The 6,634-nt window shown below is 42.1% G+C and overlaps 1 long non-coding RNA gene across 1 annotated transcript in view; it reads left to right on the top strand.

Annotated features, from left to right (window-relative positions):
• Nucleotides 1-747: 747 nt before the first annotated feature.
• LOC129651578 (uncharacterized) overlaps nucleotides 748-6,634 on the top strand; it is a 52,106-nt gene continuing 46,219 nt past the window's right edge. The window contains exon 1 of the long non-coding RNA XR_008714209.1: nucleotides 748-1,002. This is a non-coding gene — a long non-coding RNA (uncharacterized LOC129651578). The remainder of the gene's footprint in view (nucleotides 1,003-6,634) is intronic.

The following is a 6,634-nucleotide window of genomic DNA, read 5'->3' as shown; positions in this document are numbered from 1 at the left end:
TCGCTGCTTAACTCTATTTGTCTTGAAGTAGAAGACAGAACAGAACCAGAACCACTAAGCAAAAGTTAAGGAGGGCATATTTTAGCTTGATAGAGGAAAGAGATTTCTATTATCCCTATTAATTAGATCTTTTTAAAAATTTATTTTTTTATTGAAGGATAATTGCTTTACAGAATTTTGCTGTTTTCTGTCAAGCCACAACATGAATCAGCCATAGGTATACATACATCCCCTCCCTTTTGAACCTCCCTCCCATCTCCCACCCCATCCCACCTCTCTAGGTTGATACAGAGCCCATCTTTGAGTTTCTTGAGCCATACAGCAAATTCCCATTGGCTATCTATTTTACATAGGGTAATGTAAATTTCCATGTTTTCTTTCCATACATTTCACCCTCGCCTCCCCCTCCCCATGTCCATAAGTCTATTCTTTGTCTCTTTCTCCATTGCTGCCCTGTAAATAAGTTCTTCAGCACCATTCTTCTAGACTCCGTATATAAGTGTTAGAATACAGGATTTATCTTTCTCCTTCTGACTCACTTCATTCTGTATAATAGGTTCTAGGTTCATCCATCTCATCAGAATGGACTCAAATGCATTCCTTTCTATGGCTGAGTATATTCCATTGTGTATATGTACCACAGCTTCTTTATTCGTTCATCTGTCGGTGGACATCTAGGTTGCTTCCGTGTTCTAGTCATTGCAAACAGTGCTGCAGTGAACAATGGGATACATGTGTCTTTTTCAATCCTGGTTCCTCAGGGTATACGCCTGGGAGTGGGACTGCTGTGTCACATGGTGGTTTTATTCATAGTTTTTAAAGGAATCTCCATATTGTCTTGCACTGCAGGAGCAGTGGCTGTGGGGTACAGGAGTGGCAGAGAGGAGCTACCCCATGTCCAAGGTCAGGAGGGGCGGCTGTGAGGAGACACCCCATGTCCAAGGTTAGGAGCAGTAGCTGCACTTTGCTGGAGCAGCCGTGAAGAGATACCCCACATCTAAGGTAAGAGAAAACCAAGGAAGACAATAGGCAATGAGAGAGGGCATCAGAGGGCAGACAGACTGAAGCCACAATCACAGAACACTAGCCAGTCTGATCACATGGACCACAGCCTTGTCTAACTCAATGAAACTAAGCCATGCAATGTGGGGCCACCCAAGATGGATGGGTCATGGTGGAGAGATCTGACAGAATGTGGTCTGCTGGAGAAGGGAATGGCAAACCACTTCAGTATTCTTGCCTTGAGAACCCCATGAATAGTATGAAAAAGCAAGAAGATAGGATACTGAAACATGAACTCCCCAGGTGAGTAGGTGCCCAACATGCTACTGGAGATCAGTGGAGAAATAACTCGAGAAAGAATGAAGGGATGGAGCCAAAGCAAAAACAACACCCAGTTGTGGATATGACTGGTGATAGAAGCAAGGTTCGATGCTGTAAAGAGCAATATTACCTAGGAACCAGGAATGTTAGGTCCGTGAATCAAGGCAAATTGGAAGTGGTCAAACAGGAGATGGGAAGAGTGAATATCAACATTCTAGGAATCACCGAACTAAAATGGACTGGAATGTGTGAATTTAACTCAGATGACCATTATATCTACTACTGTGAGCAGGAATCCCTTAGAAGAAATGGAGTAGCCATCATAGTCAACAAAAGAGTCCAAAATACAGTACTTGGATGCAATCTCAAAAGCGACAGAATGATCTCTGTTCATTTCCAAGGCAAACCATTCAATATGATGGTAATCCAAGTCTATGCCCCAACTACTAACACTGAAGAAGGTGAAGTTGAATGGTTTTATGAAGACCTACAAGACCTTCTAGAAGTAACACCATAAAAAGATGTCCTTTTCATTATAGGGGACTGGAATGCAAAAGTAGGAAGTCAAGAAACAGCTGGAGTAACAGGCAAATTTGGCCTTGGAGTACAGAGTGAAGCAGGGCAAAGTCTTATAGAGTTTTGCCAAAAGAACACACTGGTCATAGCAAACACCCTCTTCCAACTACACAAGAGAAGACTCTACACATGGACATCACCAGATGGACAACACCAAAATCAGATTGATTATATTCTTTGCAGCCAGAGATGGAAAAGCTCTATACAGTCAACAAAAACAAGACCAGGAGCTGACTGTGGCTCAGATCATGAACTCCTTATTGCTAAATTCAGATTTAATTGAAGAAAGTGGGGAAAACCACTAGACCATTCAGGTATGACATAAATCAAATCCCTTACAATTATACAGTGGAAGTGAGAAATAGATTTAAGGGACTAGATCTGATAGACAGAGTACCTGATGAACTATGGCTGGAGGTTCGTGACATTGTACAGGAGCCAGGGATCAAGACCATCCCCAAGAACGAGACAGCAAAAGAGACACTGATGTATAGAACAGTCTTATGGACTCTGTGAGAGAGGGAGAGGGTGGGAAGATTTGGGAGAATGGCATTGAAACATGTAAAATATCATGTATGAAACGAGTTGCCAGTCCAGGTTCGATGCACGATACTGGATGCTTGGGGCTGGTGCACTGGGACGACCCAGAGGGATGGAATGGGGAGGGAGGAGGGAGGAGGGTTCAGGATGGGGAACACATGTATACCTGTGGCGGATTCATTTTGATATTTGGCAAAACTAATACAGTTATGTAAAGTTTAAAAAAAAAAAAACTAAAAAAAAGACCATCCCCAAGAAAAAGAAATGCAAAAAGGCAAAATGGTTGTCTGAGGAGGCCTTACAAATAGCTGTGAAAAAAAGAGAAGCTAAAAGCCAAGGAGAAAAGGAAAGATATAAGCATATGAATGCAGAGTTCCAAAGAATAGCAAGGAGAGATAAGAAAGCCTTCCTCAGCAATCAATGCAGGGGCATAGGTGGGAGTCCAGGGTGTGGGGACAAGTGGTGAGCCGCACCGGGCCATGGTGTTCCTCCTGCAGTCCTGGTGGCAGTTGGTCCATTAGTTTCAGACTCCCTGAGCTTTGGCTGCATGGAGAGCTATTCATTAGATCTTTAAACAGAATATCCAAAACAAAAATAGAAGGCAGTGATGTCTTAATTCTTTGAAGTATTAGTGGTTGGGAGAAGTTGGAGGGATGAGAGGGAGAGTGCATGAGCTTCTGTCTGTTTAGATGCTGGGCGAGGCTTTCTGTCATTGATAGGGATGGGGTGGAAGAGTATATGGTTTCCAAGGGCCCATCCAACTCTTGTAATTATGACTCTGTGATTTGAGAGGGGGTCATGGGATGAAGCCTTCATTCTGGAAGTGACTCAGTGATGCACCCTGACATTCTAGTCCATTATTCCTATTTATGGCATCTGTGTGTCTACTCTCCTATGCACAACTTCCTGTTGGCTGTAGCTGTAACTGTAATTAACATAGACTTCTGTTTCTACCAAATAAAAAAAGAACATATTAGATGTTTATGCTATTTGTCTCCAACTACTAGGTCACAGGATCAGGGATAAATAATCTTTTTGTTACTTTATAGGACAATCTGGATATTTCATAGAAACTATGAATGTTATTCCCATAAAAATGTACACATTCACCAGTACAGAATTTTTGCACACAATTCTAGCTGAATGTGCAAAGTCTGAAGCCAAACTGTAGAATCTTAACTAAGAACCTTGATGTTAGAGATTTTTGGCTTTTTATTGCAGTGAAATGAGCACCTGCAAGAAACAATAGCACAGCTTGTGTTTTTTTGGTTTCTCACTTGTTCCTTTTAGTTTTCTCCTGTACAATGCAGCTGGGACCTCAGGTGGTGATCTAGATCATTCCTGTGCTACTTTTTCATCAGGATTTAGAAGGACTGTACATGTGCTTCCCAGAATACTGCACTGCAAAACTTCCAAAGAGGATTCCATGATTTATATACTTTATTAACTATAAAAGATTGTTTTATGTTCTTTGTTGGGTTTTAAGCTAAAGGAATCTTTTAGCTCTCTTGTCAAGCATAACTATCTTAATTTGGTTTCCTTTGAAAGCAGATCACTTGACCAGATATAAGTTAGTTAGTTGGGAAGTTTGGCAAGTAGAGGAGAGGGGAAATGATACAGGAAAGAAAATAAAGTGACAGAGACTATGGCCAAGCAGGCAAACTGCTGGGCAACAGAAGGTCACCACCTATCCCTCATCCACCATGTTGGGAAGCTCTGGAAACCTTTATAGACTACACACTTTTGTGCTGTCTTACCTAAAGGATGAGAAAGATGGGGTACATGGAACACAGTCCACATCGGTCATTCTTTGAAGGCTGCTGGAAGCCAAAGCCTTTGACTGTGTGGATCACAATAAACTGTGGAAAATTCTTCAAGATGGGAATACCAGACCACCTGACCTGCCTCTTGAGAAACCTATATGCAGGTCAGGAAGCAACAGTTAGAACTGGACATGGAACAACAGACTGGTTCCAAATAGGAAAAGGAGTACATCAAGGCTGTATATTGTCACCCTGCTTATTTAACTTATATGCAGAGTACATCATGAGAAACGCTGGACTGGAAGGAACACAAGCTGGAATCAAGATTGCTGGGGGAAATATCAATAACCTCAGATATGCAGATGACACCACCCTTATGGCGGAAAGTGAAGAGGAACTCAAAAGCCTCTTGATGAAAGTGAAAGTGGAGAGTGAAAAAGTTGGCTTAAAGCTCAACATTCAGAAAGCGAAGATCATGGCATCTGGTCCCATCACTTCATGGAAAATAGATGGGGAAACAGTGGAAACAGTGGCAGACTTTATATTTGGGGGCTCCAAAATCACTGCAGATGGTGACTGCAGCCATGAAATTAAAAGATGCTTACTCCTTGGAAGGAAAGTTGTGACCAACCTAGATAGCATATTCAAAAGCAGAGACATAACTTTGCCAACAAAGGTCCGTCTAGTCAAGGCTATGATTTTTCCAGTAGTCATGTATGGATGTGAGAGTTGGACTGTGAAGAAAGCTGAGTGGTGAAGAATTGATGCTTTTGAACTGTGGTGTTGGAGAAGACTCTTGAGAGTCCCTTGGACTGCAAGGAGATCCAACCAGTCCATTCTGAAGGAGATCAGTCTTGGGTATTCTTTGGAAGGAATGATGCTAAAGCTGAAACTCCAGTACTTTGGCCACCTCATACGAAGAGCTGATTCATTGGAAAAGGCTCTGATGCTGGGAGGGATTGAGGGCAGGAGGAGAAGGGGACAAAAGAGAATGAGATGGCTGGATGGCACCACCGACTCGATGGCTGTGAGTCTGAATGAACTCCGGGAGTTGGTGATGGACAGGGAGGCCTGGCATGCTGCAGTTCATGGGGTCACAAAGAGTCGGACACGACTGAGTGACTGAACTGAAGGTACTTCTGTGGTCTATTAAATGGGTAGTAAAGAGGGCTTCAGCGGCCAGAAAAAGTTCTTCTGGAAAATACATTTAGGCACTGAATTTGGGAAGTTGGACTGGTCTTTCCTGAAGTGGTGAGATGGGTGTGGATATTGGGTGTGGCATGTGAAGCATTCCCTGTAAGACTTTTCTATGGCCCTGTGCTTGAGGCTTTTTTTTCAATGCATATTGGGACAAACTTAATAATATATAGAATAAGACAAGTTTGTTAATCTGATCAAACAATACAAATTTCTTTTTAGACCCTTTCTTCCCTAAAAGTATCTACTATTGTGACTAGGACTGTATTGTTGCTTTATTTTAGTGGAGCTAAATAAAGAAATTGAGCCCCAAAGAACTGATGCTTTTGAACTGTGATGTTGGAGAAGACTCTTGAGAGTCCTTGGACTGCAAGGAGATGAAACCAGTCAATCCTAAAGGAAATCAGTTCTGAATGTTCATTGGAAGGACTGATGCTGAAACCAAAGCTCCAATAGTTTGGCTCCCTGATGCAAAGAACTACTGCTGCTGCTGCTAAGTCACTTCAGTCGTGTCCAACTCTGTGTGACCCCATAGACGGCAGCCCACCAATCTCCTCTGTCCCTGAGATTCTCCAGGCAAGAATACTGGAGTTGGTCGCCATTGCTTTCTATGATGCAAAGAACTGACTCATTGGAAAAGATGCTGATGCTGGGAAAGGTAAAAGGCAGGAGGAGAAGGGGATGATAGAGGATGAGATAGGTGGATGGCATCATGGACTCTTTAGACATGAGTTTGAACAAGCTCCGGGAGTTAGTGAAGAACAGGCAAGCCTGATGTGCTGCAGTCCATGGGGTCGCAAGAGTTGGAGGCAACTGAGCAACTGAACTGACTGAAACTGATTTGCAAGATATCTGCAAGTCATTTTGCTCATAAGTTCAACTTGTGTTAAATACCTTTCCAGAGTTCCTATTTTTAGAAAACATGATGGCTGTGAGTTTAATGTCCCTCTATTCTTTTGATATTTCCTAAGAAAGGAATGCTTTTGTTCTCATGGCAGATAAACTTTAGTTATAAAATGAGTTGTGAAATGTCCTTCCTTTTTAAATTTTGGGAAGTGTTTGTACAGATGCAGTATTAATTCTTTAGATTTTTCTTTGGATTTCACCATCGAAGACACCGAGGCCTGGGATTTTTCTTTGTGGGTTGTTTTTTGATTACTAATTCAGTCTTTTGTTGTTTAGGTCTACTCATATTATCTGTTTCTTCTTGAGTTAGTTTTAGTAGTTTGCATCTA

The sequence above is a fragment of the Bubalus kerabau genome, chromosome 4, assembly GCF_029407905.1.
Source record: "Bubalus kerabau isolate K-KA32 ecotype Philippines breed swamp buffalo chromosome 4, PCC_UOA_SB_1v2, whole genome shotgun sequence".
Taxonomy (NCBI): Eukaryota; Metazoa; Chordata; class Mammalia; order Artiodactyla; family Bovidae; genus Bubalus; species Bubalus kerabau.
Note: the sequence above shows the minus strand (reverse complement) of the source record. Positions and strands in the feature narration are given on the sequence as shown.